At 40.6% G+C, this 27,449-nt stretch overlaps 2 long non-coding RNA genes across 2 annotated transcripts in view; one reads left to right on the top strand and one right to left on the bottom strand.

The window, feature by feature from the left end:
* The window catches only part of LOC109265323 (uncharacterized), a 216,610-nt gene that overhangs the window by 117,370 nt on the left and 71,791 nt on the right, over positions 1-27,449 (bottom strand). The gene's annotated exons all lie outside the window — the stretch shown is intronic.
* On the top strand, positions 17,258-26,407 carry LOC109265327 (uncharacterized). The gene is made up of 3 exons (XR_002079130.2): positions 17,258-17,542; positions 24,445-24,475; positions 26,322-26,407. It is a non-coding gene; the product is annotated as an uncharacterized LOC109265327 (long non-coding RNA).

Here is a 27,449-nt window from a genome sequence, read left to right as displayed (position 1 = left end):
TCATGACCCGAGCTGAAGTCGGACGCTTAACCAACTGAGCCACCCAGGCGCCCCAATAGTGCACTTTTTATTTTGGCTCTATTAGTTAGGAATAGCAGTTGGATGCAAATGATAGGTACTAGAAGTGGCTAAAGAAAATCAGTGGTTTATTCTCACTTATGAAGAAAGTCTGAAGGAATGTGGTCCTCAGAGTCTCTTTGCCATCTTTAACCTCATGATCCAACGTGGAAGCTGAAATCCCAGCCATCCCACCTGTGTCCCAGGAAAAAGGAAAAAGGAAAGCAAAAGACAAAAGGAGTGTTCTATTCTGCTTTCCAGAAGCCCCACCCATACAGTTGCCAGATTTGGCCAATACAAATGTTATACATTATATGAACATACTTAGGTGAAGAATTATTCTTTGTTTACCTGGAATTCAAATTTAACCTGGGCATTCTGTGTTTTATCTGACAACCCTGCCCCCCTAACGGCATCTCCCTAGATCTCATTGGCCACCTCTACTGCAAGACAAGCTGGGAAATGCAGTCTTTTATCCAGGCACATTGCCACATTGGAGTTGTTTTATTAAGGAAGAAATAAAAATTAAGTACTGGGTAGGGAGCTAACAGTCTTTACAGGAGAGAAGGGGAATCTGAGGAAAGGCCAGGGCTTCATCCGTGCCCCACACCCTCTAAGAAGCATTTCTTGACTGCATCAGTCCCTCGTGGTCGCTCTGGCCTCTGAAAGCATATGGCCCTTTGTCTTGGCTTTGGACACAAGGTATGATTTTTTTTTTTAATGTTTGTTTATTTATTTTGAGAGAGAGGCAGTGTGAGTGGGGGAGAGGCAGAGAGAGAGGGAGAGAGAGAATCCCAAGCAGGCTCTGTGCTGTAAGCACAGTGTCCGATGCGGGGGCTCGATCCCACACACTGTGAGCTCACAACCTGAGCCAAGATCAAGAATCAGGCACTTAACTAACTAAGGCCACCCAGGTGTGCCACAAAGTATGATTTTTAATAAACATATAAGAATTGATATAGTCAGGGAGTCGTTGTCTTCTTCAAAGAGGTCAGATGCTAACAATATGCCACCCTTCAAAATACTTTTGCAATTTAGATCCTGATGGAGAAGAAATCTTTCCTTACAAGGGATACAGGAAGCGTTAGTGGCAGAAAGGACCATGGATGCCTTTGAAATTTGTTGTCTTTGAGCAAAAATGTTCAATAAACTCCATTCTACATCAAACTTATACCACTCCTTCCCAGAGCTTCCTCCCACCATCGTAAGAACACAAGATTATCTTTTTAAAACTCTAATCAATTTTTTAAGTTAATTTATTTTGAGAGCGAGCAAGCGTGTGCATGTGAATGAGGGAGGGGCAGAGAGAGAGAATCCCAAGCAGGCTGGCTCCACACTGTCAGCACAGAGCCTGATGTGAGGCTTGATCCCACAAACCATGAGACCATGACCTGAGCCAAAATCAAGAGTTGGACACTGATGAGTGAGCCACCTGGGCGCCCCCCAGAACACAAGATTATCTTAGAGAATCTCAACAGCTCTAGCCAGTGGGGACCAGGTGTAACAAAGCAGCTGGTTTAGGAAACTGGCTTTGGAAAGCTCAATGGCCTCTCCTAACTCAATCATCTGTGGCCTGATCAATCTCTTAAAAAAATTGTTTTTTAATGTTTATTTATTTTGGAGAGAGGGAAAGACAGAGCACAAGCAGGGAAGGTGCAGAGAAAGAGGGAAACACAGAATCTGAAGCAGGCTCCAGGCTCTGAGCTGTCAGCACAGAGCCCAATGTGGGGCTCACAAACTGTGAGATCATAACCTGAGCTGAAGTTAGCTGACTGAGCCACCCAGGCACCCCTGATCAATCTCTTTAAAACATGGTTTACATTGTGTTGCATCCTAAAACAAAGATAGGGAACAATGAAAGGAAACAGACCTGAATAAAATTCACTCCATGTTTCCCTTGAAAGACTTTAATTTGGGGGGTTCCTTTTACCTGACGATGACTCTTTACAGTTCCTCCCCACTATAAACCATGCTTCCCAGCTTTTCCCTGGCTCTTACCTGGACAAATTTAGGGTGTTTTATAAAGATCGGTTCTACAGGCAAATGGCATGTAAGCACATCCAACCTATCTACAGATCCCTTCCCAGGGTTAACTGTGTGGTCAGCAAGTTCTCAAAAGTAAGGATAAAATGATTTTTCTAAGATTGAATCTTAATAACCATTTCTATGGTTCAATGCCTTCCCTGGGTGGCTGCTGGGCAAACATCTCCATGGGTGCTGATAACAGTAAACACGTTCCACATACACATTCAGCCTGGGGTTTAGCCACATTCAACTCTGGGTTTGTCATATGCTCCTTCGTTATTTATACTGCTTTCAGTCAGCTACTTGATACTTAATAAAATTTGCCTCCAAGCTGTCCTGCAGGGAAAACGACCTATCCGAGGGGAATGCTGTTCCAACTTTATAACCTCTGATGATTGCCTAATAGCCCTCTGAAAAGGTTGCAGGACTGGAGCAAGCGAAAGTCTGGGCTGCTTCCTGGCATTTAAGGGCACCGAGTGCCTTAGTGTAAATAGAATTACACCCCCTGCTTTTGGGGGGCCTTTCCAGCCAACCTCTCCCCCATAGGAGCAAGTGTAGACAACATGAGTTATGTGGAAATTTGGCCTCTGCTCAAGGTCAGAACAAGCAGGGTTCGTCAGTGATGATTTTACCAATCTTCCAGTTATTTCAGAAAGCAGGAAGAGAACATAAGAGCGGCAAGAATGGATCTATGGGATGGAAATAATGAGCCATTTATAACCCAAAATGAGACTGCCAGGAAAAACAAACAAAAAAAAGTACATTTTATCAGAGGCCTACGCTGCCCAAGGCTAGTGGGGTACAAGGTACTGAGTGTTCAGCTTCGTGGGCCAAGAGCTACAGTAAGTCATGCCCCCCTGGGCCGCTTCTCTCCTGTCAGCCGGATCAAGCAGCCTTAACCACCTGGTGGAGAAGAGCTTTAGTGTTTTCTAAGTGTGTGCTGGGTGGATGCTTCACATTTTTGATAAAGATGTGGAGTCATGTTGCAACACTTAACAAGTGTGCCTGTGCGTAAGAGTTGTGCAATTCCCAGAGGCACGGGGCTCCGTGCATCAGCGGGGCCATGCGAACACACACGGCTTATGTAATGCAGGATGAGGCCCTCCAGGTTTCTCCTCCTTGTAGCCTCGGGAAGAATTTTCAGGCTCTGAACATGGTCCTGGTTTCTGGCAGTTCTTTGCCCCAAAGGTGCATACGGTGCCTCAGCTGTCGGCACCTGCCAGAGAGGTAGAGAAGGCTGCCGCTTCTGGCACCAGCACCAAGGAGGCTGGCTCTGGTCCCCAGGTGGCCTTGGCCTACCACACAGCACCCTATAGGGAGGGAGAGTGAGGGCTTTTCATGTAGGGAGTCTAGGCCAGAGGACTGAACTGGGGCTGCTCCGGTAGGTGACAAAAATGAAACGGATTTCCCCAAAGCAAGGTGTCCTAGTTAGATCAGGAGCACTGTTAATGGTTTGCTCACAGCTCCTTTGTCTGTTGGTTGGAAATCTGGCGCTGTGCTCTCCTCCTCCGCTCACCTGGAGCGGTTCTAAAGTAGGTCGGCTGCCTGTCTGATGCCCTCTCACCTCCAATCACTGTACCCGTGCCTGCCTCCCTGTTTGGCTTCTGTTTCCATCTAGGCTTCCATTACTCGACAAAGCTTTGGAGCACCTGCCATGTGCCAGGGGCTGTGCCAGGCGCTGGACACCAGACAGGGCTTTCACAACACCTGGTGGCCCCCTGGGGCACACTGGGCTAGTCCTACATGGGCCTCTCCTCCTGTGTGACTTCCAGCCTCACCATGTCCCCAAATTATCTATCCTTCCCTCCACTCACCTCCCGTGACTCCTTCTCTCCTCCCTTTGGGGTAGAACTATTTCTTTATAATTGTTCCATTGGTAATCTAACAAATTAATCTTATAAAAGTGTTGCTTTTGGGGGCGCCTGGGTGGCTCAGTTGGTTAACCGTCCGACTTCGGCTAGGGTCATGACCTCGCGGTTCGTGGGTTCCGGCCCCACACTGGGCTCTGTGCTGATGCTCAGAGCCTGGAGCCTGTTTCAGATTCTGTGTCTCCCTCTCTCTCTGCCCCTCCCCTGCTCACACTCTGTCTCTCTCTCTCTGAAAAATAAATAAACATTTTTTTAAAAGTGTTAATTTTGGTAATCACTGATTGCTTTCATGGGTTTTTTGCATTAAAAAGCCATGGTTTGAAGCAAGGGTGCCTTCCATGAAATGAACAAAAGGCAAGCTGAGGAATTTGAAACTAGAGGGCACAGGGGGGGAGCTACTGCCTGAGCAGATTCTTTCCAATTTTACCAGATGGTTGTCTCTTGCACCCCTTCCCTTATTACTAGTGAGCTATGTGTGCAGTGTTCAAGGGAACAAATTCTGGAGTTGTACTTCCTGGGTTCAAATCCCAGCTCTGCATGTTCAAATCTTAGGAAGGTTATTTGATCTTTGTTCCTTAATTTCCTCATGGAAAGAGGGATGGTAGAAATAGCTAAGTACATCTCAGGGGGTGGTTTGGGGATTAATCTAAGTATGCATGAAATTTTTATAATACTGGCATGCATAGAAAACATTCTATAAATATTAACTTTGATTTTTCTTGAGGCCAATTCTCTCTTTCTCTCCCTCTCTACACACACACACACACACACACACACACACACACACACATATGTATATACACAAAGTAGAAAGGATAGAATTGGCCTCATGTATATACATATATGTGTGTGTGTGTGTGTGTGTGTGTGTGTGTGTGTGTGTGTGTGTGTAATTTATTGTCAAGTTAACTAACATATAGTATATACAGTGTAGTCTTGGCTTTGGGGGTAGATTCTCATGATTCATCACTTACATACAAGACCCAGTGCTCATCCCAACAAGTACCCTCCTCAATGCCCATCATCCATTTTCCCTGCCCCACCCCCCCTCTCCACCCCCATCAACCCTCAGTTTGTTCTCTGTATTTGAAAGTTTCTTATGGTTTGCCTCTTGAGGCCAATTCTATCCTTTCTACTTTATAGTCAGATTCTCGTATGAGTCTGTGCACCCTAAAGAGAGGACTGGTTATTTGGGGCCACAGTTTCCTCATCTGCAAAACAGGAAGTAGTCACTGAATGAGGATGTGGGGACAGAGGACCAGTCAGGTGGCCAGGTTCTGGTCTGTGTTCCCCATTGGCTTCCTGACCTTGGACAACTCATGTAACCTCACTGCATCCCAGAGATTAGACTTGGTCTGCCTTTTCCCAACTCAGATCTTTCAGATAAGACCAGTAGAATTATTACCATGTGCCTGAACCACATCTTCATACTTACTTGATATTTTCCTTCAGATACTCTTTAAATCAACTCACTATCATATGTAACTGTGCAGTAAGTGGTAATACCCATATATTCAAGGGTTTAATACGCTAGGTATAGATTTTTCTAATGCATGTTAAAGTAAATACTTCATGGCATTTTAAAATGTTTGTATAATATCCAAACCATTTTCATGCTACCAATGATGTACACATGCCATTATAGGGAAATCTGGATTAAATTTTCACTATGGATCCAGCCAGCTCTAAAGCCTGTTACTCTTAATGTAATTTTCAGGTGGTTCTTTAACTTTGGATGTGTTTCTTTATATCATTTACCTCCCTGAGGGCACGGACTATGGCTTATACCTCTTGAGGCACCTAGCACCTAGAAGAGTGCTTGGTAAATATTTACTTTTAAATTATGCATGCATATGTATGCATGCATACATACATACAAACAGATCTGTCTTCTACTAACCACCAGGCCGATACCAAAAAATGCACATTTCTTTTTCTCCACATGGTATCATTATTCCTTGGGTGGTGGTTCATTAACTGAAGTAAAGCGTGTGGACTTCCAGGCCATGAGGGATCCTCGGGAAACATTAGTTTCTCTAACTGCCTTCTCTCTTCCCCGCGCCCTTTGCTAGTGAATAGGGTTGTCTGTGTGAAAAGTAGAAAGTGAGGCCACTTCCTAAGGGGTTTATAACTGTGGCTATTGTTGGGCCAGAAAAATTGTCCTCAACATCAGCCCTAAAAGAGTCCATTCCCAGGACTAGGAACATCTGATCTAAGAAAGAAATCTCATTTCTAAATGCTATTATTGAAGATGTCTCAAGAAACTGTCTGAAGATTTACTGACAGTTCCTCAGAAAAATTTAAGGCACACCCACAGTGTCACAGAGCAGTTCTGGGTTCATAGCTGGAGCAGTTTCTCAACCCACCGGCATTTATTAAGCACCTTCTTGAGCCCCTTCTGTGTCAGTGATCTTGAGAGATAGAAATCTGAATGAGACTATCAGATTGTGAAGAGCAGGCTGTCAGTGCCTTGCAGGCAAGAAAGAGGTCTCATGCATCCCTGCACCCCTGGGTCTTAGCACAGCATCCACTTGTGATAGCTACATATTAAGTATTTGCTCCATTGATGAACAAATGAATGATTGAAGACAGCAGTCTAACACCCAAAGAGCCTGAGGTCTGTTTGAGACAAGAGAAGACACAGACAGTTAAAGTGTTAATTGACAATAAACCTAACATTACAAGAGAAAACACAGGCTAGTAAAGGTCAAATAAGAACGTCCTGTCAGAAACCTGCCCCCCAAGCAGCGAGCGTTGAATCAGCAGCAGGTCTCACAGAAAAGTGTGTGTTGGCCAGTCTTCCCTGCTTACCACTTTTCTGCCCAGGAGCCCAACGTAAGAGAGAAGTTGCTAGGTTGCTGTCATGTGACTGGTTTCTAAAGGCCACAGAGTTTATCAGCAGGGTATTTTTTAATGCAAAAAAACCAGTAAGTATTTATCTGCCCAAGCACTCTTCATTCATCCACAGGCAAAGAAATGGCAATGATGACTCTTGGAGAGATATGGAATTAGCATGTACGAGGGGTTAGGAGGCTTTAATTATACAGGCTGGAAATCAGGGCGACCTCGCAACATGAGGCCTTTGCCATGACTTCCTGAGAAGAGGCCCCGGACTTCCTATGTAGCTCTTTCTAGGATTCCAAGCTGTCAGCATAAAAGTCGCAGCCTGAACCAGTGTTCTTTTGTCCATTAGTTACTGAAATACTCTTCCCAAATATACACATAACTGAAAGATGCCTTCTTCTGTAGAGTTTTAAGCCATTTTTCGTCTGCAAATCAGACCATAGATTTTAGTCCGTTTCATTGGGCACTGATCCCACCAGCAGCAAAACCTTAACTAATTGGTAAAAATGACATTTTCATTCAAATTCTTTTTGAAAAATGATTTGTATACATGGCCAATAAAAATTTCATGGTGCAAAACAGTTTGGAGGCAGAAAGTAAATTTTCATTCACTTCTGCAACCTAGTCTATGCCATAGAGGCACCCACTATTATATTTCCTGGGTATCCTTCCAGAAATAGTCTATATATGCACAAGCCTATATGCCTATATGCACACCTCCTTTTCTTGCACATCCTTCTCTGTTCCTTTAGTGAATCTTAACAAGATATTGCAGTTACTTGTAAATCCATACAGTTAGATTTACCACTTTCATTTGAACAGCTGGACTATGTTTCATTGTATGGCTGTCCCAAAATTTACCCAGCCCCCTACTGATAGACAAATAGGTGGTTTCCCATTTTTTTTGCTCCCACAAACATCTTTTTGCACATATATATGAACAGAACTATGAATCAATGCCTTAAAGTAGAATTGCAGAGACGAAGCCTATGTAAATTTCAATTCTGCTGGACAGTCTCAAATAGTGACACTTAGCTCCGGATGGGAATTGCTAAAAGTAAGATACTTGTTCATGCCAGAAACAAGAGTGAAGACAGTATCTTATTTTAAACTTTAGTACCTTAGGCAAGCAGCACATTTATTTATGAAACTCATTTATCAATGTCTTACCCACCTAAGCACGCACGCGCAAAGACATTACTGTGAGTCTACTCAAAATACACTGTGACAACAACTTACTAAATGAGGAACTTGCTAGAAGTTTTTTTACCACCAAATTGTGTGCATGTTGCAATGGGGTTAGTTCACTAATACCGCACATTCTCCACTTTGCTTTTGCTATGTTTACTACCCTTTGTGGTCCTGGTCATTTAGCAACACTAAATGCCTTATTTTTCTTTTGTAACCAAAGATGAGTTTATAACCTTGACTCCTTCCTTCCTCCTCTGAAACACTGGCACATCATTTCTTCTCACCATGGTTTCCCCACAGAGGTAATCAGTCTTAAAATGTCTGGTAAGGCAGATAGATTATAGACGCACCCACGAAAAGGACTCTGTCACAATGGAACTTTGATTTATTTAATTTTCTATTACCTACGGGGTGAGTTGGTGAACAACAATCCTGTATTCTGTTCAGTTGCCACTTCCTTCACTGGCTTCTCATATTTAAAAGAAGGTAAAGAGACCCAGAACATTCTCCAGTTTCTTTAGTGTTTACCCAATTTACACTCTGTGCTACAATCCCCAGTTGGGGCTCCTTTCCTATTTGCTCTTGTAACATGAGAAACCATGTGGAGGTTTTGTGTTTGTTTTGTAACAAGCTGTTACCATTTTCTTCTCCCTGTCCCTGACCACAAACACATGACCTTCCTGGTAACCACTGAAAATCTGCATCTGACCAGGTTGAAACCAAATGAAGTCATTTTGTTTCTATTGGTGACAAGCAATTAAATAAATGTTCTGCTTACATTTAGAACGGGTTGTAAATTTTTGGAAAGAAAAAAAAGGGTTTAAAAGCCTTACTTCAAATATTTCTGGGCTTCGTGGATCCATGAAATGATTTCTGTAATATAAGTAACCAAGAAGCTTCATTTTTACATATACCTCAGAATCACTCTCAAAGAGCCAGAGATTGTGGGTGAAAAAAAATAAAAATAAAAAGAACACTTAGACTGCAAGAGGCAATTTTAATATCCTCATGCTATGAGCCGTTTAAGCTCCTTAGTCCAGATAGACCTGCTGTCTTAGAAAGCAATGAAAACAACTGATCTTCTGTATAAAAATAAGAAAAACAGATACTTTTGGTAGTAGAACTTCCGATTCGCCTGAGTTTGGTCACCTGTCCACATGGGAGTTTGGAATCTGGTGCCGCTACTCTTCGTCCTGCCATATGGTGTCACCAGAAAGTGGGACCCCGGGGACTTAGGAAAGGAAATAAGGACAGACAAAAAGTCGGAGCCACCACACTATTCCAGACCAATCTACAGAAACCTTGAAGGAAAAGCCCCAAACGCAAGCAGCTGACCAAATGCTTCCATACAATGGAGCAGTTTCAAAATCAGTAAAGAAAATTGCCCTATTTGAGGCACTTAAACCAAAACCACAAATAATACCTTTGGCAATGGACTTCTTCCTTTGTGCTCTATCCCCTTTTATTCAGCAAGCATGGATTAGGCATGCTTTAGGTGCCAGGCTTTCTGGTAGATGCTGTACAAAGAGTCAAAAGTCAACTCTATCAGTCAGTGAGCAGTCATTAAATATTATGGAATGAATGAACTAATAAATGCATGAATGAAGGAATAAAATTTCAATAAATCAGGTTAAGGGAGAAAAAACAGATAAGCAAATGGTATGTATAGAATACAGAGAAGTGAGTAACCAGTTCTAGCCAGGGTAGTAGAGAAAGGCTTCAGGCTTGAGGTGACCATCAAATGGATAATGGCCAAATGAATGGGGGAAGAAGAGGTCTTTCAAACAGGCAAGTGAATAAGCATAGCATGAACAAAAGCTTAAAGCAGACATCAACAAACGACAGCCCATGGATCAAATCTGTGGCATCACCTGTTTTTTGTAAATAAAGTTTTATTTGGACGCAGCCGTACCTGGTCATTTACATTTTGTCTATGGCTACTTTCACATTACAACAGCAGCACCAGCTTGTTGCAACAGAGACCACAAGACCTCAAAAAACTAAAATATTTACTATATATCAGGGGCTTGTAGAGAAGTCTCAGCTGCTGGAGCTCAGGAGTCCTAAAAGGGGCTCAATGAGAGATGAGACAGAAGGCACCAGACCCTGAAGGTTATTCTATGCCATATCAAGAAGTTTGGTCTTGATCTTCAAGAAATGGGTAACAAGAGCTATTTTGCATTTAGAAATGTTTCTTGAGTGTCAGGATAGAGAAGAGATATGCAAGACTGCAGTTGGAGACCAGTTCTCCAAACCTTACATCTCTGACAAATTCTTTGATTCATCAAACATCAGAGAGCTTAATGTTTGCCATGCATCTTGCTATATGATTGGGAAACAGAGCCACTCAATCAACGTTTATTGATTAAAGGAATTAAGGAAGGAATAATGACAACATTTTAATAGCATCGTTATTTAAAGGTTTCCTGAACAGGCTGCTTCTGCTATGAAGCCACTAGCTGAGATTCCTGCCAGTCTCCAGTTTCTACACCAGTAGACATTGAGATCCAGACGTGAGGAGGTTAATAGTGAAACACAAGCCAGAGAGAAATTCCTTCCTTCATCTCTGTGCCAACATCATCAAATACCAGTCACTGGCCAAACCGGTGTTTATTATGTGCCCTGTGGCCTAATGAGAGGGGATGAGACAAGAAGCAGCTCAACTAACAACTGTCATAAAAATAATATCTTTGGGTTCCATGTGGCATTTTTCGTTGGAAGGTCTTGAATCATTTTTTTTATCTTGTGTAACTATTATTTCCATTTTATTTCCACTAAAGGAAAAGCCAAAGCACAGGGAGAGGTTGTGACTCGCCTAAGGTCACTGAGCAAATCAGAAAAGCAGTTTTTAAATGCTGGGAAGAGTTTCAGGATATGGGAAATCCAGTTTCCTTCTCCATCTAGAATGGGCCAGGTTCATGACTCAGTAAGGAACACAGCATTATCCAAGCTAAATGTCTCCTAAAAAGGAATCATGCTAGGGGTGCCTGGGTGGCTCAGTTGGTTTAAGCGTCCATTTTCAGCTCAGCTCATGATCTCGAGGTTTGTGGGTTAAAGCCCCGTATTGGGCTCTCTGCTGTCAGTGTAGAGCCCACTTTGGATTCTCTGTCCCCCTGACACTTGTGCTCATGCTCTCTCTCTCAAAACTAAACATTAAAAAAAAAAAAAAAAAAAGGAGTCATGCTAGAGGAGATTCAGGGAACAAAGGTCTATGGCAGGTTCATGTTTCCACTAGTCACTCATTGTCCCTGCCCATCGAATTTTAATACCTATTACCCAAGTCCATTACAGGTGCAGAAGATCCTCTTCAAAGGTCCAGCCTAAGGAAGTGGAGGACTCTGGTTTGGGGGTGTCTTTCCTTTTTGGCCATCCCCCTGCCACCATTGCCCATGAAGTCTAAGCCTCCCTCCCCATTCCTTTACTCATTAGGAACCTGTGCCAAGGCTAGCCAGAGGTTCCATTTGCTCTGCAATAACCCTGTATTCACCTTCTGTCCCAACATAAGTACTCATAAATACCCCTTTCACTCTAACAAATGTCCCAGTTTGGACCATAAATTAATTGTGTGGTCCTTCTAGCTCTGACAAATCAGGATGCTTCTACATTCCATCTGAAAGCCCTCAGACACTTCCTCTAAACAGGATTATTCTATCTTAGATACTTTTGTTTTCTAGACCCAGGATTTTTTAAAAACCTGTAATTCCCATACGGTTAGCATAGTGTTATATTGGTTTCAGGTATATAATATAATGATTCAACAATTCTATGTGTTACTCAGCGCTCATCATGATAAGTGTACTCTTAATCCGCTTCACCTATTTCACCCATCCCCCCCCCCACCTCCCCTCTGGTAACCATCAGTTTGTTCTCTATAGTTAAGAGTCTGTTTTTTGGTTTGTCTCTTTTTTTCTTTGTTTGTTTATTTTGCTTCTTGAATTCCACATATGAGTGAAAAATCATACGGTATCTGTCATTCTCTGACTGACTTACTTCATTTAGCAGTTTATAACCTCTAGATCCATCCATGTTGTTGCAAATGGCAAGATATCATTCTTTTTATCGCTGAGTAATGTTCCATAGTATATATACACCACTTCTTCTTTATCCATTCATCTATCAATGGATATTTGGGTTGGTTCTATAATTTGGCTATTGTCAATAATGCTGCAGTAAACATATGGATGCATATATCCCTTTGAATTAGTGTTTTTGTATTCTTTGGGTAAATACCTGGTAATGGAATTACTAGGTCTTATGGTAATTCTATTTTAAATTTTTCGAGGAATCTCCATACTATTTTCCCCAGTGGCTGCACAAGTTTGTATTCCCACTGACAGTGCATTAAGATCCTGTTTCTCCAAATCCTCACCAACACTTTCTTGTATTTTTTATTTTAGCCATCTGACAGGTGTGAGGTGATACCTCATTGTGGTTTTGATTTGCGTTTCCCTGATGATGAGTGATGTTGAGCATCTTTTCATGTGTCTATTGCCATCTGTATGTCTTCTTTGGAGAAATGTCTGTTCATATCTTCTGCCCATTTTTAATTGGATCATTTGGGAAGTTTTTTTGGTGTTGAGTTGTATAAGTTCTTCATATATTTGGGATACTAACCCTTTATCAGATATGTCATTTACAAATATCTTCTCCCATTTAGTAGGTTGTCTTTTAGCTTTGTTGATGGTTTCCTTTGCTCTGAAGAAGCTTTTTAATTTTGATGTAGTCCCAGTAGTTTCTTTTTGCTTTTGTTTCCCTTGCCTTGGGAAACATATCTAGAAAAATGTTGCTATGGCCAATGTCAGAAATATTACTGCCTCTGCTCTCTTCTAGGATGTTTATAGTTTCAGATCTCACATTTATGTATTTGATCCATTTTTAGTTAATTTTTGTGTATGGTAAATGTATCTGTAGATTGATTTGGGTAGTGTAGACATTTTAACAATATTTGTTCTCCCAATCCATGAGCATGGAATATCTTTCCATTTGTCTGCATCATGTTCAATTTCTTTCATTAGTGTTTTGCAGTTTTCAGAGTATAAGTCTTTTACTTTCTCAGTTAAGTTTATTCCTAGATATTCTTTTTGGTGCAATTGTAAATGGGATTATTTTCTTAATTTCTCTTTCTGATATTTCATTATTGTTGTACAGAAATGCAACAGATTTCTGTATATTGATTTTGTACCCTGTGACTTTGCTGAATTAGTTTATCAGTTCTAGCAGCTTTTTGGTGGAGTCTTTAGGATTTCCTTTTTTTAATGTTTATTTTTGAGAGAGAGAGAGAGAGAGAGAGAGAGAGAGAGAGAGAGAGAGAGAGAGAGAGAATGAGAAACAGAGCATGAGTGGGAGAGGTGCAGAGACAGAGAGGGAGACACAGAAGCCAAAGCAGGCTCCAGCCTCTGAGCTGTCACCACAGAGCCCAACACAGGGCTCAAACTCATGGACTATGAGATCATGACATGAGCTGAAGTTGGACACTTAATGTCCAACCGGGCAGGCACCCGGGTTTCCTTTTTTTTTGAGAGAGACAGTGCACATGTAGATGTCAGTGAGAGAAGGGCAGAGGGAGAGAGAATCTTAAGCAGGTTCCATGCCCAGTGTGGAGCCCAACATGGCGTTGGCTCCATCTCAGGACTGTGAGATGATGACCTGAGCCGAAATAGAGTCAGATGCTTAAGCAACTGAGCCACCCAGGCACCCCTAGGGTTTTCTATATATAGTATCACGTCATCTGCAAATAGTGAACATTTTACTTCTTCCTTATCAATTTGGATGCCTTTTCTTTCTTTTTTCTTGTCTGATTGCTGTGTCTAGGACTTCCAGTACTATGTTGAATAAAAATGGTAAGAGAGGACATCCTTGTCGTATTCCCGATCTTAGGGGAAAGGCTTTCAGTTTTTCACCATTGAGTATGATGTTAACTGTCAGGTTTTCCATACATAGCCTTTATTATGTTGATGTATGTTGCCTCTAAACCTACTTTGTTGAGGGTTTTCATCATGAATGTACTTTGTTGTACTTTGTTAAATGCTTTTCAGCAGCTTTTGAAATGATCATATGGTTTTTATCCTTTCCCCTGTTGATGTGACGTATCACATTGATCGATTTGTGTATACCAAACCACCCTTGCATCCTGGGAATAAATCCCACTTGAATGTGGTGACTGATTTTTTTAATGTACTGTGGGGTTCAGTTTGCAAATATTTTGTTGAGGATTTCTGCATCTATGTTCATCAGAGATATTGGCCTGTAGCTCTTTTTTGTGTAGCGTCTTTATCCGGTTTAGTGTCAGGGTAATGCTGTCCTCATCAAATGAATTTGGAAGCTTTTCATCTTCTCAATTTTTTGGAATAGTTTGAGAAGAATAAATATTAACTCTTATTTAAATTTTTGGTAGAATTCACCTATGAAGCCACCTGGTCCTGGATTTTTGTTGTTGGGAGTTGCTTTTTTTAACACTTTTTTTTAAAGTTTATTTATTTTGAGAGAGAGAGAGAAAGTGCACACACAAGTGGGGAGGGGCACAGAGAGAGGGAGAGAGAGAATCCTAAGCAGGCCCTGCATGGTCAGCGCAGAGCCCAATGTGAGGCTTGATCTCATAAAACATGAGATCATGACCTGAGCCGAGATCAAGAGTCAAACACTTAACCAACTGAGCCATCCAGGTGCCCCAGGAGTTTTTTGATTACTGATTCCATTTCACTGCTGGTAATCAGTCTGTTTCAACTTTCTATTTCTTTGTGATTCAGTTTTGGGAGGTTATTTATTTCTAGGGATTTATCCATTTCTTCTAGGTTGTCCAATTTGTTGGCATATATTTTTCATAATATTCTCTTATAATCCTTATAATACTGAGGTTAGACCCAGCATTTTGAACTCATGATAGACCCAAACTACCAATCAGTTCAGGGATCTCCTTTTATGGGTGACCTAATCTCTATACAAATGTCTGGTAATAGTTTGCTGTGCAGTCCACATAACAATTACTAATTGTTATAAATAATTTCCTTGCCTTGTGCTCTTCCATATCTTTCATATGTCGCTCCTTGCACCATTCTCAAGAAGCTGACAAATCAACCGTCCTCTCTGTCCCCTAAAAGGGCAACTTACAGTCCTCTATTCTCCAGCCCAAGCACTCCCAAGCATCAGAAACAAATTCTAGTAGAGCTTTTAGGAATGTGGTTTCAGAGTCAGACATACCTAGATTCAGGTCTGGGTCCTGTCACTCCCTAGCTGGGTGACCTCTGGCAAACACTCAACTTCTTTAATTTTCCTTGTCTATAAATTTCCAACAAATATGAACTACATGAACTAGACACTGCTAGTTACTTAGCCAATAGCCATGCCTGTTTCCTTCCTTCCTCAGGAAGGACACATTCTTGATTACCAGACTCCCTCACTGCTAGATGTGGGCATGCAAAGCAGTTCTGGACAATGAGGTGCCCCAAGAGGCACCAGCTGGAGTTCTGAGAAAGCTTCTTGGAGGGAGCAGATTCAGCTTGTATTCACCCTTTTGGTTTTGCCACTTAGACTTTGCCCTTCTTCCTTCTTTCTGCCTAACAACCGGTTGTGATGCACAACGCTGAACAGGCATGTTGCAAACATGAGGAAGAAAGCCTCAGAGAAGGAACTTGGGTTCTTGATGGCACCAAGAGGCCTTCATACTCATCCTGAAGTACCTGCTGCTACACTTCTTATTCCGTGAGAAACAAATCCCTCATTTGGGTGGATGGAAGTTAGATTTCTGCTACTTGCAGTTAAGCCAGTCCTAAATAATACAGACTTCAGAGGGTTGTGGTGAACATTAAATGAGCTTATTACATAGCCTAGCACATAGCAAATACACAGTGAATAGTTGGTGATGATCACTATCATGATAATGATCATTATTAGTCATTACCATGGACCTTAAAGACAGAAACAAGAACAGGTAGCAATGGCAGTCTTGCTGACCTTCAATAGCACTAGTACAAAAATGCCTGTGATCTCTCAAGCACACAAAACAGTCACCTGCAGATGCGTGGACAAGAGATGTCCCCATCAGCAGCTAATGAAGCCAGTTCTTCAAAGCGCTTGTCGGATCCCAGAAGCACAGAGAAATGAAATTCCACTTGGGAACGAGCTCTTTCTGTCTTGGAGGCCCCGCCTGGTTTCCTTTCTGGATAGGGAAACCCTCCATAGTGTGTAATGTGTCTCCTGGAATGGTGGGCTTATCTGAATGACAAGCAAAGCACAACACTTTCAAGGATATCATTATTTCACGGGAACACAGTATCTGCTAAGAAATCAAAGCCACGCCTAAAACCTGCTGACCATAGGGACACATGTTCAGATACAGCTCTGGGAAATGTAACTAGCTTTCCATCACCTAATTGAACTGCCTGCCAAGATCAGACACGGATGAGACCTACCTGGAGTCCTCCTGGAGTCCTACAAGCCATAGACCCATCCCACCCCGACACAACACCACTCCAAGTCTGTAGATACAGAGTGTGAGCCGTTGAAAAAACAAAACCAAAAACAAAACAATTGTCTGTGGGTCTTTGAGTTAAGCAGAACTAGGGTTCAAATCTCAGTGGGTTACCTACAAGCCAGGTAACTTTGGGCAATTTTCCCTCTCTGAGCAGCACTTTTCACATGTGTAAAACAAGGAGAAGAATGTTCATTTCATAGGTTTACCAAGAATCGAAGGCAAAGCTGTGGGTCATAGTGCTTGGCACAGAGTTGTCACTAATTTCCTTTCTTTCCCTAACAGTAGGATGGCCCTGGCCGACTGACTTGCATTATCCATCCCCCAAGCTCAAGCAGTGGAACCAGCTCGGGTCAATGCCACCGAGTGCAGCATACTGCTTTCTGCCCTGTGCGTCATCATCCGTGTTTTCAGGCCACACTTGGGAAGCCAAAGCTTTCCCTGAAGCTGAGGTCATAAAGCAGAAAAAGACAAAGCTCTGCTTTCAGAGAGCAAGGCTGGCGGTGAGCAAAGCCATCTCTTAGTGGCCAACCTGCCCCCTGGGTATGGCAGTCCCCAGGAAACCCAGCAGGAAAGAGCTGGCCCACTTGGCCCTTCCACCCACCAGTCATACGTGACCCCTGGACAGAGCTAAGGAGTGGGGAGCTACTCCACCTAGTCTCTTCGTCCTCTGGACACAGCACTCTTGTGCCCCAGCTTCGGACAGGATGGAATATGACAGTCACAAGATTCACACTTCAAGCCATGAAGCATACTCTTCTTGCTACATCACCTGGCAGGTGTCCTTGGCAGCTGGTTCCAAAGCTACAGCAGTATACACAGGGTTTTGCTCACCTACGTGTCATGGGAACGGCTACTACTGTTTTCCCCGCTTTTCTTTTAACCACTGGCTTATCTGGGGACACATTTCAAACAGGATTTGTGGTTATCGAGACTGGCTAAATACCTGCACGTTCATTTCTCTGTAATTCCATAAGCTGGCAATACAAAACCATGCAGAAACTGGAGGTTCAGGGCCCATATATCATGGCTTAACACAAAATGGGGTTTGTCAAGGGTGTAAGAACAGATGAACTGGTCATAACAAACAGTAAGTATTAGTTGTATGCCAGGATCTGTGCTAAGTACTTTACTTTCTATTATTATTACAGAAATAATATTTAAAACATGGGAATACTGAGGCTTCTTAGTATATTCTAGATATTAATCCCTTGTAAATTTCTGATATTATAAATCTTTTCTCATTCTGTCATCTTTTTTGCTAACTTTGCTTATTGTGTCGGTCCTTTAACAGATATTCTTAATTTTTAAAATGTAGACAAATCTATTACATTTTCAACTTATGGTTTGCAGTTTGAGAATCTTTAACACCTCTAGTATCTTCTTCTGTTAGCTTTATAATTTTTAAAAAATTTTTAAATGTTTTTATTTATTTTTTAGAGAGAGAGAGAGAGAGAGAGAGAGACAGAACACCAGCACGGGAGGGGCAGAGAGAGAGGAAGACACAGAATCCGAAGCAGGCTCCAGGCTCTGAGCTGTCAGCACAGAGCCCAACACAGGGCTTGAACCCACAAACCGTGAGATCATGACCTGAGCCGAAGTCAGATGCTCAACTCACTGAGCCACCCACGTGCCCCAATTAGTAATTTTTATTTAATTTACATTCTAAATTATAAATAAATTTATAATTTTACTTTCACACTGTCTTTCTCCTTTGTACATGCTTGAGATAGGCACCAATCTACTTTGTCTGTATATAATGAGCTACTTGCCCACTACCAATTAGTGTTTCAGGCAATCTGTCCTTTCCCCACTGATTTATGGTGCCATGTTTATTCTATAACAGGTTCCCATTTAGAACTGTAGAGCTGGGTCCATTTCTGATTCTCTGTTCTTCTCCATAGATTTATTTGGCTGCTCCTACACCATTTCCACACTGATTTTACATGGGAGACTGAGTCCTCCTTTCTACTCTTCCTTTTCAAGACTGACTTAGGCATCATGAACTTTTATTCCTTTGTATAAGTTTAGAGTAAGTATGTTGAGGTCCTCAAAAAAAACTTGCCATAATTCTGACACTGAATTTATAGGTTAATTTTAAGGGAAACTAACATATTTATACATCAAGGACATTGCATATCTTTCCATTTATTCAGCTCTTCTTTTATTTTTTTAAAAATTATTTAATTAATCAATTAATTAATTTTTGAGAGAGAGAGAGTGCAAGTGGGGGAGAGAGGCAGAGCGAGGAGAGAGGATCTCAAGTAGGCTTCATGCTCAGCACAGAGCCTGACATGGGGCTCAAACCCACAACCTTGGGATCATGACCTGAGCCAAAATCAAGAGTCAGATGCTCAACCAACTGAGCCACTCAGGCACCCCTCACCTCTTCTTTTAAAATGTGTAATTAAGTTTTAAATTTTCTCATAAAAGTATTTGTTAGGCTATTTCCTGCATACTTTATAGTTTGAGAATTGTATTTTATGTTCTATTATATTTTCTAGATGGCTTTGCAAAATTTGATAAAGACTAATAATTTTTTTTTTAAACTGACCAGGTGTTCACCATCCTTGCTGATCTTTCATTTTACTTTGTTGATTAAATCTGTTTGTCCAATCTTTACATCTCCTTTTCCTTTTTCCTTCTCTTCCTGTTATGGCCAGAAATGGCAATATGTTAAACAATTTAATAGTTAACTGTTGTTAAACAGTAGCAGTGAAAGCAGAAAATGTCTCAGTTTTCTTTTAAAATCACATGGATGGTTCTTTACAGTTTTCAACAGCATCTATGACTGTTACACCTCAAGGTGGTAGGGAGAACAATTATTGGCCCATTTGACAGATAAGACTCAGTATTGTTGGGTTTTGGGGGATCACATGACTAGAAAGGAACAGAATTCATATTTAGGTCTCTGAAGCTTCAAGTTTTATACTACAGCAGACTAACTTACATCTAGTCAAAATGTATAAAATTGCATGATTTAATCCAGCAATACACAAAGCAAATTTTTATTGAGATCTTTTAGCATCCTGAAAAAGATGATCTAATATGATCCTATCATTTTTAAAGAGAACTATACCAGGTGATTATTAAAGGTTCTAAACTTCTTCAAAGTTTAAGACCCATATGTCCCTATCAGTTGGGGCTGTAATTCTATTAAGACTTTGAGTCTATACAATGGCAAACCAGTCACTTAAATTAATCAATCTTTTATATTGTTTACCAATTGTTTAACACTGGGCCTCATTCCAGAAAGGATTTTAAAGTGTTTTATGAGGTCTATCATATTTAAGCTGAAATGAAATTTCTAATAAAGGATTGGGAAAATATGGACTAAAAGGCAAAGCTGCTAAACTTGAGGAAAGAAATGCTCATCATTAACTAGAAATGTGTCTCCTAACTCTACTATAACACTTTATTATTTCATAACAATGGAGAGCATATGTACCCTTTATACTCATGTTAAACCATCATTAGTATAAAAAAAGAATTTGGGTCTTGTACAATGGCAAAACAGTCCACTAATTTGGCGACTTTAGGTAAACAAGTCAGCTCTGTGGGACAGAGGCGGAATGGGAGAGAAGTATTAATCAGGTGGATTTTACTAATATCGCAATGCACCTACCACTTTCACTTGGTTGGACTTACTTCAACACTGAAGAGCTGTCATAAAAACAATACGGCTGTTTCCATTTTCAGAAGGAAAAATCAAGAAAATCAGTTTCTTAGTTTTGCAAAAGTGACAGATCTCTGGACAGGACTCATGAATTAAGCCCAGGTCTACTCGGCTAGCTCTCTGTAATCAAGCCCCATGATTCGCCCTTGGAAATCAATGCCTCTTAAATGCATGGAATGACATCTCCATAGACACACAAGCAGATGCTTCCCACAACCCCTTTATAAAACTAACCATCAGGAAGTAATAAGGGACTGCATTTGTTCCTGACAATCAGGGTATTTTCCCCCCCATTCTTGCATTTCCACTTAGGGAATGTGTGAGAGAATGTCATATCTCATGCCAATACTTGGAATGTGCACATTTATGCTGCCTTTTGAAGGGGAGCCAGGCTGAAAGAGCAAGAAAACACACATAAGGATGAAAAGGGGCTCAAGGAAGAAGTATCAAAGTGTATCAGAAAAGGAAACCAGAAAACCTAGTCTCTCTTAAACGCTGCTTTGTAAAAGGAGTACTGAAATACAAAATGTAGCCAAGCAGAAGGCTTACATAACTGTGAACAAGATGAGGGGAAAGGACTTGTTCCAAATCCATCATATTTATTAGAACCATTGATTTCCCTTGAAATGGCACCTGTTTTACAGTGAAATTTACATATGAGCTAGCTAAAAAAAATGTTTTTATGAGAAATAAGTATTATCAGAAAGAATAATAGATTCCATTTTAAATCCTTAGGATTATAAAACTGAGCTTTTAACAAATGAAGCGAAAATTTTGGCTCCAGGACAGGATCATCATAAAGGCAGTGATTTCTGTTTAGTCTCTTCTTATCAGCAAGAGGGAAAATAAAATAACATCAACTGAAACTAATACAATTTTCCATGGCAGAATATAGCACTACAGCTAGTAATGCAGTGGCAGTCTGTGCTGAATGAATTTTCTATTTTAAAAAAGCCTATGCTTCTTAAACACACGAACTGTATGAGTTTATATCTGGCCAACTCTTGTCCCCACACCTGTTCATTCAGGCATTAGACTTAAGCACTTTTAAAGCAAGTGAATGTATCTGTACAGCAACAGATAAAAATAAACTCAACTATTCTTGTAACATTATCAAAACGATCTGACCACATGGAAGATCATGTTTCATGGGATAAAGTGGTTAAATTAGATGTTTCCTCACGTTTTATGACTGGTTTGTCTTATTCACTGCGTATAAAATAGCTGACCTCCATTCCAGAAGCATGAGTAGCAACCAAATTTAATGCTATTTGCTCAGAGGCTCGAACACTGCTTTTATTGCCTCTGAGGCATAGCTTCTGAATGTGCTACTATCACACAGAGACCCAATATTTGGTACATAATAGAAGAGGAACATTTAATTCAGCCAACACTATATTAGCTCTGTGGGGTAACCATTTATACTTCAATGTTGGTCAACTCTTGGGAAATAAAGTTCAGGAAGAAGGTGGATAAGTCATTATCTTTTAGAGTAAGTTTATATACTTATGTGTATGTTTATATTCATATATGGAATCTCTGTAATAAGAAGTTCCCAAGCACAGCCAATGACAAGAGCAGACAGTAGTATCCTTCCCCAGCTCACTCATAATACGTTTGCCATATTGGCAATGGGTTCCTGAAAAATCCAGGTATGGTGGATTGAATCATTGGTCACAATTTTCTTCACATCCTTCCCATATTAAATTATTCATGCACATTCAGTATCATGTGACTCTGAAGAGCAGTCTACTGCGGGTAAAATATTTTCCTCATCCTATTTATTTTGGGCGTGGCCATACAGCTTGCTTTAGCCAGTGCAATGTTCCTGAACATGAAATGAGGTGTAAATTTGCTTATGTGTGTGTGAAAAGAGCACGCTCCAGGAGGCCATTGGTCAAAAAAGGAGGAGCACCATGGGAGAGAGACCTGAACCCTGGAGCCCGGCCAAGCCCAGCAAAGTCATAGCCGATGCACAGACTCATATGAAAGAAATAAATGCTTATTGTTTCAAGCCAATTGTGGATGATTGTGCCAGACTGTTGTAGCAAAATGCCATCTCAGGACTTAGCACATACTGTTCTGCTACCAGGAATTATCATGATAATTACCTGACTACTTAGTACATACCGTTCCTGCACATACTGTTCCTGCTACTGTTCCAGTTACTCTTCCATGTCCACTCTTCGTCCAGTTAACTTCTACTCATGCTTCATATCTTGGTTTAAATGTCTTCTATATGGCACAGATGTTGCAGACCACATTAACTCCTCTCCTACATCTTGTATTTCTCCTTTTGTAAGATTCATTACATTTATAATTATTTGGTCCATGTCATCCAATTAGACTATAAACTTATTTGAGGGATGGGGCCACAGTTCATTGGTATATTCCCAGCACACAACACACAATGGCTATCAGGGTGGATTTAATAAATAATTTGTTACGTATTTTTTTTAAGGCATGTGATTTTGCTACTTATGGTTGGGTAAGAATCTTAACTTTGTGGATTTCAGCCACTGTAAAATGAACACAGTAATACTTATCTCTTAAGGTGGTTATGATTAAATAAATTAACCAATCAATTCAACATTCCAAGTATCTGACACATAGGTACATAGATAACCTGGTAACTTGGCACTTGATAACTTACAGGGTTTTTGTTGTTGTCATTGGTTTATAAATGTTTATTTATTTTTGAGAGGGAGGTAGGGGCAGAGAGAGACAGAGGATCTGAAGCCAGCTCTGTGCTGACAGCAGAGTCCAATGTGGGGCTTGAACTCATGAACCATGAGATAATGACCTGAGCTAAAGTCAGACGCTTAACTGACTGAGCCACCCAGGAACCCTGTAATTTACTGTTTTTAATATGATAGTAAAGATAAAGACATCTCCTCTTTGTGTTAAAAAAAGATGGGTTTTAAAGTGATGTTTTGGCAGAAAAGGAAAATATTACATTGTATCACTACCAGTGATTGTTTGATTTAGATATTTTAAAATATCATGCTTAATTACCATGATGCGAGTCTGTTTTAAAAACAATTTAAGGCAGAATTCAGCTGAGAAGAAACAGGTTTGCAATTGATACCTGGTTTATTTTAAAGAGTCATTAAGTGATTCCATCCTTTTAAAAAAGAATGAAATTCATCCTTTCTATTTTTGAAAAATGTTCATCTTTAATTCATTATTCAGAGTTGGCATTTATGTTTGTCAAAATATTGTTCTTCATTCCCATAGGTATCTTTTACATCAGTCGGACTTTATTTAATTTAAATCACTTTTTTCTTTTGCCAATAGCAACATATGTCCATCATAGAAAGTTAGAAAACACAGGTAAGAATAAAGAAGGAAAACTTATTTCTGTAATCCTACCACCCCAGAGATAGCCACCGTATATCATTCCAAATATTTTTATTCAAATACATTTTTTTTTTAATTTTTTTAATGTTTATTTATTTTTGAGACAGAGAGAGACAGAGCGTGAACAGGGGAGGGCCAGAGAGAGGGAGACACAGAATCCGAAACAGGCTCCAGGCTCTGAGCTGTCAGCACAGAGCCCGATGCGGGGCTTGAACTCACGAACCGCGAGACCGCGACCTGAGCCAAAGTCGGCCGCTCAACCGACTGAGCCACCCAGGTGCCCCTATTCAAATACATTTAAAAAAATAATGATGAGGTTGTTTTTATATTAGTCATTTGGGTTTGATTTTTCATTTAATTACCATGACTATCCTTCTATGCCAATAAATATTCATCGACAATATCTTTTTATTAATGGCTTTCCATTGTACAGAAATACCATCATTTACTTGAGCAATCCCCAATTGTTGGAAATTTTGTATATTTCTTTCTTTCTTTCTTTCTTTCTTTCTTTCTTTCTTTCTTTCTTTCTTTCTTTCTTTCTTTCTTTCAACTATTACCATCAATGCTTGTGTGAATGAGTGAAGAGATACAATGTCACTCAAAGCCATTAGAAAATGGCAGCCATTGGGGTACCTGGATGGCTCAGTTGGTTAAGCATCTGAATGTTGGTTTCAGCTTAGGTCAAGATCTCACAGTTCATGAGTTGGAGCCCTGTGTCAGGCTCCATGCTGCCAGTGCAGAGCCTGTTTGGAATTCTTTCTCTCTCTCTCTTTCTCTCTCTCGCTCTCTTGCTCTCCCTCTTTGCCCCTCCCCTGGTTGTGTTCTCAAAATAAATAAATAAACTTAAAAAAAGAAAAGAAAATGGCAGCCACTTACTGGTATCTTGTAGTTCAGAGTACAATAGATCATTATCCTGACCATAGTCTGTTTCTTTCCTTACATTTCTTACAAAGAGTCCGGGACCATCAATGGAAGATGATAAAGGTGAGTAGGTAGGTAAGATTGGGATAACATATGAGTAAGGACTTCTACTTCTGGTCTCAATAATGAATGTACAAACCAGAACCTATAAATTAATACATGATCAAAAATACTGTAACAAAACATGGGCCCACATTTTGAAACAGGAATATTTCCCTTTCTGCAGCTACCACATCCATATTTGTTTTCACCAACATTTTTCCCCCAATCTGGTTGGTTGGTTTGACAAGTCCTGTGAGCTTCATTTTACAGATACAGGAGCTGAGGCACAGAAAGGCTGACTAAAGTGTCCAAGGTCCCACAGATTAGTGGCATAGCCAGGGTCTGAGCCCACGTGTCCTGGCCCACAGACAAGTGCTCTTTCAATGCTCTCTTAGTTCCCTGGGACTGTGAATACTGGGAATTACTAAGAATAGAGATGAGGACACAGTGTGGCAGGGAGATTAGTGGAAATACAATGCTTCTGAGAGACAGCACGGAGACATCTGTTAGCTACTTAGCATGGGTCTAACATCCTCAGTCAGAGGATAGTAAATATCTCTGTTCATCTCTCTAAGGTGACATGACCATTGTTGCTTAATTAGAAATTTGTCCCTTAAAGAGCTTCAATATTCACAAAGAAAACGTGCTGCTGAAAAAAGAAAATATTTTCTTTGCTTCTGTGCAAATGATGGAAGGGAGATTTGGCTCAGGTTAAGGAATTAGTGGAGATACGAAAATTATCTAATGATAAGACTATACTCCTGAGTCCTTTGAATGGAAGGATCATGAGTCTCCATTGTACTTAACACACAATTTACAATACAGTGAAAATCTCATACAGAGCAATCAGAATTGCTAATTAATGGGCTAATCAGAAATGTTAGGGAGAAAAAAAGGATACGTTTATGTTGTAATGTTATATTTTAACTTAAATAAATGTAAATGTATTCACCGATCTGGTGGAAGGTCTTGGTCCTTTCCCTTACTATGAGTTCACTGGAAAGGTTCCAAAGCTACATTTTTTTTTTTACCTATACCACACCCATAAGATCTTGTTTTTCATTTCCAATTTTTCTTTCCTTGTAGTGAGTGAGAACTTACAGACAGTTGTGAACAAAATACTGTAGATTTTATTATTTTTCCCAATCCTTCCTCATTAACTAATTGGTCATTACTGAGTCTTTTCAAAGCATTATTCCATTTATATTACATTTCATTTTAATAATTCTCTCTCCAGACTCGTGTTTCATTAGTTATTGTAATACTGAAGTAAACTGTGTAATTTGAATAATGAATAAAACTGGCACAAACATGTTCAGGAACAAACAATTCTGACTCTAAGAAGTCGAGAAGAGTCAGCTCTTGGGGGAAGAGATGGGCCAGCACCAGTGGACTTGGGTTTGGCCTATGGAGTTGTGTCTTTACCAAGGAAACAAGAGCATGGGTTTCTCCTATAGTCACTTAAGTGGAACTTGGCTAAAGGAACACCCACCATAGTTTTCACTAGTTAACTGTTAATATTAAGCAGTGTCTTTGTAAACAATGCCTATTATCAGTCCCCGGAAAAAATTTAAATTATATCTGTCACACTTATACTTAGAGTTTTAAAGTCCCATCCTCCTTACCCCAACAAATCCAGAGTCTGTCAATTTGCCTTATTCAAGCACTAAGTTTGGGTTCATATCATCCCTCTTCTAAGTCCTTAAAAGACCCAATTTCTCACCAGGGTTGCCTCTCAAAATGGGAAGGAAGGGCTGGATAAATACATAGAAACTCAACGTTTGTTTTCTTCTGGGCACTTACAAACATCAGAAGCTTTCCTATTTTTTCTTTTTCTTTTTTTTTTTTTGTTTCCCATGATTTGAAGGTACATTCTGTGAGAGATGGGACTTCATCTGTTTCATCCACCCTTGGATTCGTGGCACACCTAGCATAGCACCTGGCACAGAGGAGCGACACAATAAATGTGAAATGAATGACTGATTTCATCTGGCTGCCCTGAGTATACACAACATAAACGCCGTCCACACTGATTTGATCTCATTTAATTACTTTTTTTTTCCTTTTTAAGTTAAATTTCTCCACTGTTAAAAGTTTTCCAATTGCCAAAAATGCAGTCTACAGAAGGTTAGATTCCAATCTTATACACATCAGGTCAGAAAATTACTTTGCTCCAGAAAATAAAAAGCACAACCACTAGAGCCGTGAATTGGTTACACTCAAGGGTTGTACCAAGGGGTTTCATATGGCCATTCAGACCTAGCCTTAATAAACAATCTTGTATATCCACATATGACAGCAGCCAGTCACTCACAAGGTAACATTGTCCCAGCAAGCACACTTCCTGTCACTTCTCATCCCACCTACAATTCCAAGGCTGTCATCAGACCATCCATTATGGGCCATGACCAAACTGCCAAAAAATGAAGAAATAAAGAATCTGTGCTTTAAAACTTTGTTTTGTTAAGTAAATGTTTTGTTCAGGCACACTTAGATTTGTAACCGAAAAGAGGAAGGCATGATGAAAGAAATTTTTGTTATAATAGATTAATGAAAAAACCAATTATATTATAGATGAAATGAACAACTCATTTCAAGAGACAAAATGGGTAATAGAGAGCTTCCTCAGATGAAAGAAAAATGAAAGGAAGGAAGGAAAAGAGAAAGAAAGTAACAAAGAACTATGTTTGCTTTGTCAATTAAAAATAGAGTCAAGATTTCACACTGGCCCAACAGGGTGAACATGGCCCCCACTGGGTCAACATGGATCCCACAGGGTGAATATGGATCCCACAGGGTGAACATGGACCCCCACAGGGTGAGCATGGCTCCCACAGGGTGAACATGACCCCACAGTGTCAACATGGCCTCTCACAGGGTGAACATGTCCCTCCACAGGGTGAACACGGCTCCCATAAGGTGAACATGGACCCCACAGGGTCAACATGGACCCCACAGGGTGAGAATAGCCCCCACAGGGTGAGCATGGCCCCAC

The sequence above is a fragment of the Panthera pardus genome, unplaced genomic scaffold (genome assembly GCF_024362965.1).
Source record: "Panthera pardus isolate Hobbes unplaced genomic scaffold, ASM2436296v1 HiC_scaffold_6, whole genome shotgun sequence".
In the NCBI taxonomy this organism is placed as follows: Eukaryota; Metazoa; Chordata; class Mammalia; order Carnivora; family Felidae; genus Panthera; species Panthera pardus.
Note: the sequence above shows the minus strand (reverse complement) of the source record. Positions and strands in the feature narration are given on the sequence as shown.